The sequence below is a fragment of the Bos taurus genome, chromosome 20 (genome assembly GCF_002263795.3).
Source record: "Bos taurus isolate L1 Dominette 01449 registration number 42190680 breed Hereford chromosome 20, ARS-UCD2.0, whole genome shotgun sequence".
Classification (NCBI taxonomy): domain Eukaryota; kingdom Metazoa; phylum Chordata; class Mammalia; order Artiodactyla; family Bovidae; genus Bos; species Bos taurus.
This window is the reverse complement of record NC_037347.1, coordinates 17,644,932-17,658,065: the sequence shown is the minus strand read 5'-3', so window position 1 is coordinate 17,658,065 and position 13,134 is coordinate 17,644,932. Positions and strand designations below refer to the sequence as shown.

The 13,134-nt window shown below is 41.4% G+C and overlaps 2 long non-coding RNA genes across 2 annotated transcripts in view; one reads left to right on the top strand and one right to left on the bottom strand.

Annotated features, from left to right (window-relative positions):
* Positions 1–13,134, top strand: part of LOC107131561 (uncharacterized) — a 119,772-nt gene that overhangs the window by 53,308 nt on the left and 53,330 nt on the right. The window lies entirely within an intron of this gene.
* LOC132343214 (uncharacterized) overlaps positions 4,808–13,134 on the bottom strand; it is a 71,492-nt gene continuing 63,165 nt past the window's right edge. Inside the window, exon 3 of the long non-coding RNA XR_009491927.1 lies at positions 4,808–5,726. This is a non-coding gene — a long non-coding RNA (uncharacterized lncRNA). The remainder of the gene's footprint in view (positions 5,727–13,134) is intronic.

Here is a 13,134-nt window from a genome sequence, read left to right as displayed (position 1 = left end):
CTGCCGCCCCTTCTCCTTTGGCCTTCAGTTCTTCTCAGCATCAGGACCTTTTCCAGTGAATCAGTTCTGCGCATCACGTGGCTGACCTATTGGAGCTTCGGCTTCAGCAACAGGCCTTTCCAGTGAATATTCAGGGTTGGTTTCCTTTAGGAGTGACTGCTTTGATCTCCTTGCTGTCTAAGGGCCTCTCAAGAATCTTCTCCAGCTCACAGTTTGAAAGTTTCAGTTCTTGTTAGTGGTTATTTTCCCCAGTTCCCACGAAAGGAAACTGAGGTAGAGAGATGTTAGCTGCGGTAACATCTGGTAGCATTGATGGTAGCTGCCGTCAAGTCACAGAGCTGATAAGCAACAGAGTTAGGGCTCCAACCAGGAAATAGGGTTCAGTATTACACAAAAAGACCCACTCTTTCTCGCCCTGCTACATTTGAAGGGGGCAAGGTCACATCGGGTTTGAGGTTGATCATTCTCTGCCTGCCTAAGATGCAAAACAATTCCCTCGAGTTTTGGAAGACCGTGCAGGCGATGATCTGTGAACGCCTGTCCATCCTTCAAATCTCCCTTCCTCCAGGGTCACTTCTCCCAGGTGTGTAGTCCCCTGGCAGAAGGCAGTTGGCAGGTCGGGGCAGGTGAGTAGCCTGTTTCTCAGTCTCGTATCCCTTGAGATCAGTTAGAATAGAGAGCAGAATTGTGGGAACTGAGGGGCTCAGGTCAGCCTATGAGTCCTCAATTTTCCAATTCCTACACCCTGGCAAGCCATGGCAAGTGTGTGCTCCAGCTCAGCTGCCTGCTCTGGGACAAAGAAGAGCCTGGGGTTGCCCAGCACATCGCCATCACTGGTTTTTTCTATTAGCCAGAGAAAGGTCAGGGGCAATCACCTGGCCGAGGTCATGAAGTCAAGTCAACACAAATGTTGAGGTAACTGACAGAGCTCACACTGGAATTCACAAATTCTTTAAGTCTGGGCCGCAGCAGTCTTTCCTACTCTATTTCATGTCTTTGAAACTAGCTTACCTGCATCTCTCTCTTGGCTTCCTCTTGAATAGTGGCTTTATAATTAGATTTTTTTGTCAGTCTCATCTTTCATTTTACAGTGGAATGTGATCAGTTACAAACTACAACAGAACATGCTCAAAGCTGTGCCACCAGCAAGTCAAAAGGCCCCAATGTAATGTCCATAGCTTGTTGAAAACACAATCAAATGGCTATTCAGCAAATCTCTTTTTCTTTTATTCTTTTTTTTTCTTTCTTATGGCCTGGCATGCAAGGTACAATGAAATAATATGAATGCAATAATATGTCCTCAATTTTACAGATGCCTAGTAACCAAAGTCAAAGGAGATTGCCTAGTGTTTATTAAAAAAAAAAAAAAGGCAATTCCTCCAAAAACATCATGTGCAAGAGAAAAATGTGTATTTAAGTTTGCACAGTGTTGATTGCTGCTTTGTTTTCTCACTTATCTTCACAAAGTTGCTTTCAGGAAAGGGATTATTTAGTCAATGACAGCAGTTCTTTACTTGAGTCTGAGCTAAGTCACTAGTGCTACGTAGCAGCACACTGGCTAGACCCTGGCATCCAGGCTGGTGGGAGGAGAAGGTGATGTAAAAGCAGATCTGGACTCAGTTTCCTCATCTGTGAAATGTAGGGGTTGACCTAGCCTTAGATGATCTCTAAAATTCCTTCCAACTACAAAAATATTTTTTTCTCAAGCTTCTGGACCTGAAAACTTTAAAATATGTGCTGAGCTGTGTTCTGAGTCATTAAATTAATTAAGAAAATGTGCTTAGCTTTGAACCAAACATGGGGCCATCAAGAGCTGAGTAGCAGAAGTGGGAGTAGGGTGAATGCTATTTTTTGCTGGTTCATAGGATGATTTTCTGATGATTAGAAAATGTGCCCTCCTTATTGGGAAATTGGAATTAACATATATACACTACAATGTATAAAATGGATAACTGATGAGAACCTACTATATAGCACAGGGAACTCAGTGTTCTATGGTGACCTGGGTGGGAAGGAAATCCAAAAAAGAGGGGATATATGTATACATTTAGCTGATTCACTTTGCTATATGGCAGAAACCAACACAATATATATATATATATATTTTTTGACTTTTCTGAAGTTCAATTCTGGTGTCATCTTTTTTTTTTTTAATTTAATTTTATTTTTAAACTTTACATAATTGTATTAGTTTTGCCAAATATCAAAATGAATCCGCCACAGGTATACATGTGTTCCCCATCCTGAACCCTCCTCCCTCCTCCCTCCCCATACCATCCCTCTGGGTCGTCCCAGTGCACTAGCCCTAAGCATCCAGTATCGTGCATCGAACCTGGACTGGCATCTCGTTTCATACATGATATTTTACATGTTTCAATGCCATTCTCCCAAATCTTCCCACCCTCTCCCTCTCCCATAGAGTCCATAAGACTGTTCTATACATCAGTGTCTCTTTTGCTGTCTCCTACACAGGGTTATTGTTACCATCTTTCTAAATTACATATATATGCGTTAGTATACTGTATTGGTGTTTTTCCTTCTGGCTTACTTCACTCGGTATAATAGGCTCCAGTTTCATCCACCTCATTAGAACTGATTCAAATGTATTCTTTTTAATGGCTGAGTAATACTCCATTGTGTATATGTACCACTGCTTTCTTATCCATTCATCTGCTGATGGACAACTAGGTTGCTTTCATGTCCTGGCTATTATAAACAGTGCTGCGATGAACATTGGGGTACACGTGTCTCTTTCCCTTCTGGTTTCCTCAGTGTGTATGCCCAGCAGTGGGATTGCTGGATCATAAGGCAGTTCTACTTCCAGTTTTTTAAGGAATCTCCACACTGTTCTCCATAGTGGCTGTACTAGTTTGCATTCCCACCAACAGTGTAAGAGGGTTCCCTTTTCTCCACACCCTCTCCAGCATTTATTATTTGTAGACTTTTGGATCGCAGCCATTCTGACTGGTGTGAAATGGTACCTCACAGTGGTTTTGATTTGCATTTCATGATAATGAGTGATGTTGAGCATCTTTTCATGTGTTTGTTAGCCATCTGTATGTCTTCTTTGGAGAAATGTCTATTTAGTTCTTTGGCCCATTTTTTGATTGGGTCATTTATTTTTTTGGAGTTGAGCTGTAGGAGTTGCTTGTATATTTTTGAGATTAGTTGTTTGTCAGTTGCTTCATTTGCTATTATTTTCTCCCATTCTGAAGGCTGTCTTTTCACCTTGCTAATAGTTTCCTTTGATGTGCAGAAGCTTTTAAGGTTAATTAGGTCCCATTTGTTTATTTTTGCTTTTATTTCCAATATTCTGGGAGGTGGGTCATTGAGGATCCTGCTGTGATGTATGTCAGAGAGTGTTTTGCCTATGTTCTCCTCTAGGAGTTTTATAGTTTCTGGTCTTACGTTTAGATCTTTAATCCATTTTGAGTTTATTTTTGTGTATGATGTTAGAAAGTGTTCTAGTTTCATTCTTTTACAAGTGGTTGACCAGATTTCCCAGCACCACTTGTTAAAGAGATTGTCTTTAATCCATTGTATATTCTTGCCTCCTTTGTCAAAGATAAGGTGTCCATATGTGCGTGGATTTATCTCTGGGCTTTCTATTTTGTTCCATTGATCTATATTTCTGTCTTTGTGCCAGTACCATACTGTCTTGATAACTGTGGCTTTGTAGTAGAGCCTGAAGTCAGGTAGGTTGATTCCTCCAGTTCCACAACATTTTAAAATAGCTATACTCCAATAAAAATTAATTTTTAAAAATTGGTCAAATACAAATAGGCAAATTATAGATGATATGCTATGACCAGTGAACACTCCAAAAGATATTCAAGAGTTTCTAATAATAAAGAAGTATGAACTAAAAGACAAAAGAAGAAAATGTGCCCTCTTTGTATGGAAGCACTTCTCAGGCCCATGGCTCAGTGAGCTGACTGTCCCTTTCTGGAATTAGGAAACTCCTTCCTTGGGCTTCCCTGATGGCTCAGATGGTAAAGAATCCACCTGCAATGCAGGAGTGCTGTGCTATGCTTAGTCTCTCAGTCATGTCCGACTCTTTGCTACCCCATGGACTGTAGCCTGACAGGTTCTTCTGTCCATGAAATTCTCCAGGCCAAGAATACTGGAGTGGGTAGCCATTCCCTTCTCCAGGGGATCTTTTCAACCCAGGGATCAAACCTAGGTCTCCCGCATTGCAGGCGGATTCTCTACCAGCTGAGCCACCAGGGAGGCCTGCAATGCAGGAGACCCAGGCTCAGTCCCTGTGTTGGGAAGGTCTCCTGGAGAAGGGAATGGCTACCCACTCCAGTATTCTTGCCTGGAGAATTCCATGGACAGAGAAGCCTGGAGGAGTACAGTCCATAGGGTGGCAAAGAGTCAGACGTGCCTGGGTGATTAAGCACACATGCACACGCTCCTTCCTCTGGGCAGATGCAGCCTGTGCTAGGACTCTGCTTGTGTGAATGAAGCCCCACCCACTCCTTAGCCAAGCCCCTGTGCCGAGCACCACCTGCACAGCCTGCCTGAAGACCAGTGTGATGGGCATCACGTTCATGAATAGAGTCTGCAACAGCTAAGCAGGAACCTGCTTTTTTTGTGTTTTCCAAACTCTTGTTTTAACCTAAAAATAAGCAAATAAGCAAACAAGCAAACCAAAAGACACCTTGGTGCTCATGTGAGTGGAGATTCCTTGAATTATAGTACATGGACCTCTCATTTCGCTGAAAAAGTGTGTTTTGTGAATAGGTCTGGGAGAGCATCTTAGCCTGGGTTCCCTCAGAAAGCAGGACCTGAGAAAGAAGGGTGATGTATGTGGTTTATTTGGGAAACACAGGTACCAGGAACAAGAGATTAAGAGCCGTCAAAAAAGATGGGAGGTAAGCCAGTACAAGGTGCTTCATCAACCTGGTCCCTAGTGTGGTCAAATGGAGCTCCATCCAGCTTGGACCTTGGAAGACCATCTTCTCAAGGAATGAAAGAGAGAATCATTTTCTGGCTCTTAGGACCAATCCGTCAAGGATTGCCCCTGGGGTGTTGACTCCTCCGACATCCAGGTGTGTACATATGTCGGGATGGTTAAGTCCATGGTGGTGCTGGCCGAGGCACTGTGTCAACGAAGGCTAACCCTATCTCTTTCTGGTACTAAGTCAGTGCTTCGAGGATAAAAGAATGTCTGGTGGAAAGCAACCTACTAGCAAGTGACTGGCTGGCCTCCTTTAGGGATGCCTATGCAGATGGAGTTTTCTCTACGTGACAGGAATTCATTCAGTACAGCAGTTGCTAGACTGGTCTTGGTGAGACATCACTCAGGTGGTTGGGGCCATGCTGGCTGACCCTCTATCCCTGCCCCATGTCTCCTGTGTCATGCAAGTCCTGGAGCAGCTAGGGGGAGAGGCTAGCTGACATCCACAGGCCGTCCTGTTCACCCAGTGGTTTAGTGCTGCCCCTGCAGGGGATGTGCTCTGATGGGCCTGGATATGAACCAGACATCTGGCTGCTATATGCCTAGTACTCTACATGACTTTCTCCACATTTTCCTACCTCCTTGACTTCTGAGGCTGAGTCATAAAAGGCCATGGAGCTTCTTCTGTGTATCAAGACACTTCTTCTTTCAATTACCCTGAAGCTATCATACTATGAAGAAGTCCAAGCCAAATGATGAGGCCATGTGTTGGTGTTCCAATTGACAGTCCTCACTGAGCCTAGTAGGCTTCAAGTCATCTAGCCTAGAAACGAGAAATAGGTGAAGATGATTTCAGAAGATTCCAGTCCACTTTGAGTCAGTCACTTTCTGCCATTTCAGTTTCCCCACCTAAGGCTTTAGCCAGCTTTCCAACTGAGTTCCCTCGTCTGAGCCACAGAAGAGAGAAATGGTTTGAGTGACTGTTCTCTGAGTTCTCCCAAATATGGCACAAAGCTAGTACAATTCTAGATACACAGGAGAGAAATCAGTTCATTACATACATACAAATGGATGCCTCTGGGCATTGGGACTTAATCCAGTCATGGGACCCCAATTTAGAAAAGCTGGAAGAAGTAGGGACAAGACTTTCTTGGTGTGTCCTACCCAAATTCCTGACCCATGGAATCTGTGAGCACAGTGACAGGGGGTTCTTTTATATCTCTAAGTTGTGGGGTGGTTTGTTATGCAGCAAAAGAAAACTAGGCAAGGTATAAGATCTAACATCTTGTCTTTTACCTCAAAAAGTTGTAGCATCCCCAGATCATTGGACTCCTAGAAATGTCACTGATCAGGGGTCTGTGTAATATTCACAGGGTTTCATTTCTCTGACACACAACTTGCTATTTCTGTTTACCAGGTTAAATTTGTGTGATGGCATCAACACAGTGTTCCAACATGCTTATGGCACAGCAGAGGCAATTAAAAGGTCACTGAAGACAGTTCTGCAACACTGTGTAAGAGGCTTCATATAGCCTTAAGCAAGACTATGAATGTGTACTGATGTCCTTCCCACTTAAAGAAGGCCTAGTCTTGATCCTGTTTATTGACAAGGAGATGAAAAGCACATACTCAACAGATCAATAGCAACATACAGAGGGCCAGAGGCTGTGTTGACCTGTTTTGGTAGAATATCACATCTAGCTGAGTAACTGAGATGATTGGGACTCAGTTCAGTTCGGTTGCTCAGTCGTGTCTGACTCTTTGCAACCCCATGGACTGCAGCACACCAGGCTTCCTTGTCCATCATCAACTCCAGGAAATCGCTCAAACTCATGTCCATAAAGTCAGTGATGCCATCCAACTATCTTATCCTCTGTTGTCCCCTTCTCCTGCTTTTAATCCTTCCCAGCATCAGGGTCTTTTCCAGTGAGTCGGCTCTTCAAATCAGGTGCTCAAAATATTAGAGCTTCAGTTTCAGCATCAGTCCTTCCAATGAATATTCAGGGCTGATTTCCTTTAGGATGGACTGGTTTGACTCCTTTCAGTCCAAGGAAATTTTAAGAGTCTTCTCCAACACCACAGTTCAAAAGCATCAATTCTTTGGCACTCAGCTTTCTTTATGGTCCAACTCACATCCACACATGACTACTGGAGAAACCATAGCTTTGACTATACAGAACTTTGTTGGCAAAGTAATGTCTCTGCTTTTTAATATGTTGTCTAGGTTTGTCATAGCTTTCCTTCTAAGGAGCAAGCATCTTTTAATTTCATGGCTGCAGTCACCATCTACAGTGATTTTGGAGCCTCCAAAAATTAAGTCTGTTACTGTTTCCATTCTTTCCCCATCTATTTGTCATGAAGTGATGGGATCAGATACCATGATCTTTGTTTTTTGAATGTTGAGTTTTAAGCCAACTTTTTCACTCTCCACTTTCACTTTCATCAAGAGGCTCTTTAGTTCTTTCTGCCATAAGGGTGGTGTCTTCTGCATATCTGAGGTTATTGATATTCCTCCCTGCAATCTTGATTCCAGCTTGTGCTTCATCCAGCCCAGCATTTCACATGATGTACTCTGCATATAAGTTAAATAAGCAGGGTGAAAATATATAGCCTTAATGTACTCTTTTCCAATTTGGAACCAGTCCATTGTTCCATGTCCATTTCTAACTGTTGCTTCTTGACCTACATACAGATTTCTCAGGAGGCAGGTAAGGTGGTCTGGTATTCTCATCTCTTTAAGAATTTTCCACAGTTTGTTGTGATCCACACAGTCAAAGGCTTTTGTGTAGTCAATGAAGCAGAAGTAGATGTTATTTTCTGGAATTCTCTTGCTTTTTCTATGATCCAGCGGATGTTGACAATTTGCTCTCTGGTTCCTCTGCCTTTTCTAAATCCAGCTTGAACATCTGGAAGTTCTTGGTTCATGTACTATTGAAGCTTGCTGCTGCTGCTGCTAAGTCGCTTCAGTCGTGTCTGACTCTGTGCGACCCCATAGACGGCAGCCCACCAGGCTCCCCCGTCCCTGGGATTCTCCAGGCAAGAACACTGGAGTGGGTTGCCATTTCCTTCTCCAATACATGAAAGTGAAAAGTGAAAGTGAAGTCTCTCAGTCGTGTTCAACTCTTAGCAACCCCATGGACTGCAGCCTACCAGGCTCCTCCATCCATGGAATTTTCCAGGCAAGAGTACTGGAGTGGGTTGCCATTGCCTTCTCCAATTGAAGCCTAGCTTGGACAATTTTGAGCATTACTTTGCTAGCATGTGAAATGAGTGCAATTGTGCAGTAGTTTGAATATTCTTTGGCACTGCCTTTCTCTGGGATTGGAATGAAAACTGACATTTTCCAGTCCTGTGGCCATTGCTGAGTTTTCCAAATTTGCTGGCATATTGAGTGCAGCACTTTCACAGCATCATCTTTTAGGATCTGAAATAGCTCAACTGGTATTCCATCACCCTGGCATATTGAGTGCAGCACTCTCACGGTGTCATCTTTTAGGACTTGAAATAGCTCAAATGGTATTCCATCACCTCCACTAGCTTTGTTCAAAGTGATGCTTCCTAAGGCCCACTTGACTTTGCACTCCAGGATATCTGGCTCTAGGTGAGTGTGATCACACCATCGTGGTTATCTGGATCTTTGAGATCTTATTTGTATAGTTCTTCTGTGTATTCTTGCCACCTCTTCTTAATATCTTCTGCTTCCATTAGGTCCCTACTGTTTCTGTTCTTTATTAAGCCCATCTTTGCATGATATATTCTCTTGGTATCTCTGATTTTCTTGAAGAGATCTCTAGTCTTTCCCATTCTATTGTTTTCCTCTATTTCTTTGCACTGATCACTGAGGAAGGCTTTCTTATCTCTCCTTGCTATTCTTTGGAACTCTGCATTCAGATGGTTATATCTTTCTTTTTCTCCCTTGCCTTCACTTCTCTTTTCTCAGCTATTTGTGAGGCCTCCTCAGACAACCATTTCACCTTTTTGCATTTCTTCTTCCTGGGGATGCTTTTGATCACTGCCCCCTGTACAATGTTATGAACCTCCATCCATAGTTCTTCAGGCACTCTGTCTATCAGGTCTAATCCCTTAAATCTATTTGTCACTTCTGCTGTATAATCACGAGGGATTTGATTTCGCTCATACCTGAATGATCTAGTGGTTTGCTGTACTTTCTTCAATTTAAGTCTGAATTTTGCAGTAAGGAGCTATTGGGGCTACCACTCCGTTAGTTTTGTGGTAGTCCACTATCATCCACCATGATCTGACAGTTTACTTTTTCAAGACCCATACAGATGAATTACACAGGGATATGATAGAGAACATCATCCCTTTATAGTAATACTTTGTCTTTGATGGTGACACCGATTCTCTTCAGGATGAAGTGTTGACTTGGGTTTACTCTCCAGGCTGGTGGGGTTGGGGTTGGATAGTTTTCATGTGGTTGGATTGTGTCCACTTAGCCCTTCCTATCCTAATGGCTCTTACTCTGTAGGTCAGGGACCAAGGAGAGGATTATGCCAGCTCCTTTGTTTATCAATCCAAATCATGTATTTGGGGAATGGGGAGATAACCAAAGATGGATCTATGGACGTATTTAGTCTACTTTGAAGTGTGTTTGGGTTAGCTCTCAGGTTTTAAAACCCAGTTGTATACGTCAAGCACCACTCTAGTTGGCTGCTCATCTGTCTCATCACTGGGAACACTCTGGCTTTTTAGCCACTACCTTAGATGCCTGAGGACCAAAGCACCTTCCAGCATTGCTGCTTGTGTAGTAGTCACATATCCTACTTTCACTTAAGAATTGCCACCTGGCCTCTGACATTCCAGAATCCTGTTATCTTGGTTGATGATAAGCAGCCTAGACCCCTGGCAGCATCTCCTCCTATTAACTCCAGTTCATAGGAAAAGTTACCATGGAATTCCTCAAAAGATGCCAGTGTTCTCTTCATCAGTGTATTTCTTATTGCTTTAGTCAATGGGATGTCTTCTAGGACCTCCTGGGGAATATAGAGAGGTGGAGAGTTCTCTGCTCTCACTAATAAATCCAATTTAACATTTCTATCCTCCCTTGGCCCTTCCTGGATAGTCCACCAACGTCATTCTAGCAACTATGCCTTATTCACTGTGATCTATTGATGTATCCAATCTTCAGAGTCATGCCAGCAGTGTGTTATGACTAGATTCTGGTGTTTTTGCCAGGACGTTAAATCCTAAGTCAAGAAAGCAGGCTCCCGTATCAATGAATTCTTACCACCCGTATTTATAGGCAAGTCTCCCTTGCCAACCCTCGCAAGATGCACTTCCATGTGTATTTTGCTGGTTTCTGCCAGCACATATTTGCCAGGTCTTGCAAGTCTGTTGGTATACAAGGAGAACACATTGCGTTTCCTGAATAGGGCTGTGCTGAGACCTGACTCTGCTTATTGGTAATAACAGGAGGACAAGGTCAGATCCTGAGGAGGTAAAGCACCTTCTCCTGGAGTACTTGCCTCAGATAAGGCTTTGGCAGCATTTCCACATAAGGGGAGGCTGTTTACTCTGGAAGGAGTGATGTAGTTTTTTCTTTGTGTCCTGAGTGGATGAAAAGATCTATTTTTTCCCCCATCTGTTACTTGTTCTCTATTTCCTCTATTTTTTAGGTTGACTATTTTTTATGATTCCCTTTGAACTCTTTTATTGTCTTATTAGCTAAAACTCATTGTTCTGTTATACTATACTTCACATAGAGCTTAGGAACCTAACAGTGAAACACATCTATTTCTCCCCTTAAGGCTTGGTGCTATTTTTGACATACATTTCCTTTATATATATTATAACCTTACTTTACTTTGTTTTGTTGTTTAAATAGTCAACTATGTTTTAAAGAGATTTAACCAAGTTTTTAAAATCTTATATGCTTATCTATGTTATAACCACTTCCAGTTCTGTGTGGAGATCCAGATTTTCATCTGGTATCTTTTTCCTTCTGCCTGAAGAGCTTCCTTTAGAACTGATAACATGGATCTGCCAGTGACAGATTCTGTCTTCTTTTGTATGTCTAACTAGTCTTTATATTTTGTCTTAACTTCTGGAAGGTGTTTTCACTGGGTATAGAATTCTAGGTTGACAAGTTTTCATATTTAAAGCTATTATTCTAGCTCCCTTCGGTTGCATTGTTTCTGGTGAGATACTGCTGTCATCCTTTTGTTGGCCTTCCTCTGATTTTTGGTTTTACTCTGTTTATTAGTTTGAACAATTTGTTTATAATATTCCTTGTTTTAGTTTTATGTGTCCCATACTTGGGCTTCAGTTTTATTTTAATCCTATTTACTTTATCTGTAGATCTCAATTACATGAATATTGGGCTGCTTTAAATTGTTCCAAAGATCAGTGAGTCTCTGCTTTTTTTAAATTCTTTTTTCCTTGGTGTGTTTAACTGGGCATAGTGTCTACTGCTATTTCTTAAAATTCCTTAAAGGTTTTACCCTGCAATATCTAATTTGTGGTTAAATCCATTCAGTGTAATTTTTATCTCAGAAATTGTAGTTTTCATCACTAGAGTTCAATGTGGATCTTTTAAATATCTTTCGTATTTGTACTTCACTGGTTGACCACCTGTAATACAGTGTTCATACTTGTTTGAATGTCCTTGTCTGTTAATTGTCACATCTGTGTCAGTTCTGGACTGGTTTTGATTGGCTGTTATTTCTCCCTAGCATTGGTCATATTTTCCTGCTCTGTTGCGTAACAGGTCATTTTTAACTGGCTGCCACACTTTGTGAATTTTCCTTTGTTACTGGCTATTTTTGTATTCCTATAAATATTCTTGAGCTTTGTTCTGGGATGCAGTTAAATTGCTTGTAAACGGTTTTCTCCTTCTGGGTCTTGTTTTTAAGATTTGTTAGGTGGAACCAGAACTGTGTTTAGTCTAGGGTGAATTATTTTTCATTACTGAGAAAAGAGCCTTCTGAGTGTCCTACCCAGCGCCCCATGAATTGTGAGGCTTTCCAGTCTGGTTGGTGGGAAGAGGCAATATTCATGGTCCTGCACCCTCTAATTTTGGGGGTGGTATCTTCCTCACTGGGCAGCTTCCTCACATGCATTCCTTGATCAGTATACTCTGTGGAATATCAAAGAGGATGCTCTGTAGATGTCTCTTGTTCTCACTCTGTGCAGCTGTCTCTCATTGGATAGTCTGTCTTGCAAACTCTGGTTGTTTTGTCTACTTCTTTCAGAGAGTCCACTGGATTCCTCTGCTTGGATTCCCCTTCCCTGCACCACAGCCTGAAACCTCTCTCCAGGTAATAAGCTTTTGTAGGGTTTATTTTATAGGAACAATTATTTGCTTCCTATCTCTTAGAAATCACTGTTGTTTTGTTACCTAATATTCAGAGTCTTAAAAACTGTTGTTGTATGGATTTTGTTTTGTTTTGTTTTGGTTCCATGAAGGAGGGTTAAGTCTAGTCTCTATAATTTCAGCTTAGCCAGAACTAGAGTGTGTCTGTCTTTAAAATATTCAAAACTGCATTTGCCTCTTCATTTGTAGAGCATTTGCAAAGATCTTGAGTGCAGAAACCAAGCTGAATTTATCTCTGTAAACCTAAATGACCGATATGACTTTGCATATAGTAGATACTTGGTAAATGATTGGTATTTTGAATTGTAGTAGGAAAAGCAGGTGAAAATATCCTAATGGAATTTAACAAAAAGTTTTTTTTGGAGTATAGTTGAATTACAATGTTATGTTAGTTTCAGGTGTACAGCAAAATGAATCAGATATATATATATATATATTTTTTTTTTTTTTCACTCTTTAGATTCTTTTCCCATATAAGTCATTACAGAGTATTGGGTTCCTTATGCTATACAGTAGGTCCTTGTTAATTATCTCTTTTCTATACTGACTCTATTTCTGTTTTGTAAATAAGTTCATTTGTACCTTTTTTTAGATTCCACATATAAGCGGTATCATATGATATTTGTCTCTTCTCTGACTTACTTCACTCAGTATGACAATCTATGTTGCTGAAAATGGTATTTGTCCTTTTTTATGGCTGAATGATATTCTTCAGTGGGATATTTTTTGCCTAATTCAAGATAGAAATGTCTAACTGAATGTTCAGTAATGAAAACTTCTAAAAGTAGTGCTCTTTCTTTCTATTATGGGAAGTGTTCACAGAGAGTGAGGGTGCTCATTTTATGGGAATCAACATTTCCATATTGTCCAGCAAAAACCTCAGTCCAATGCCAGTTTT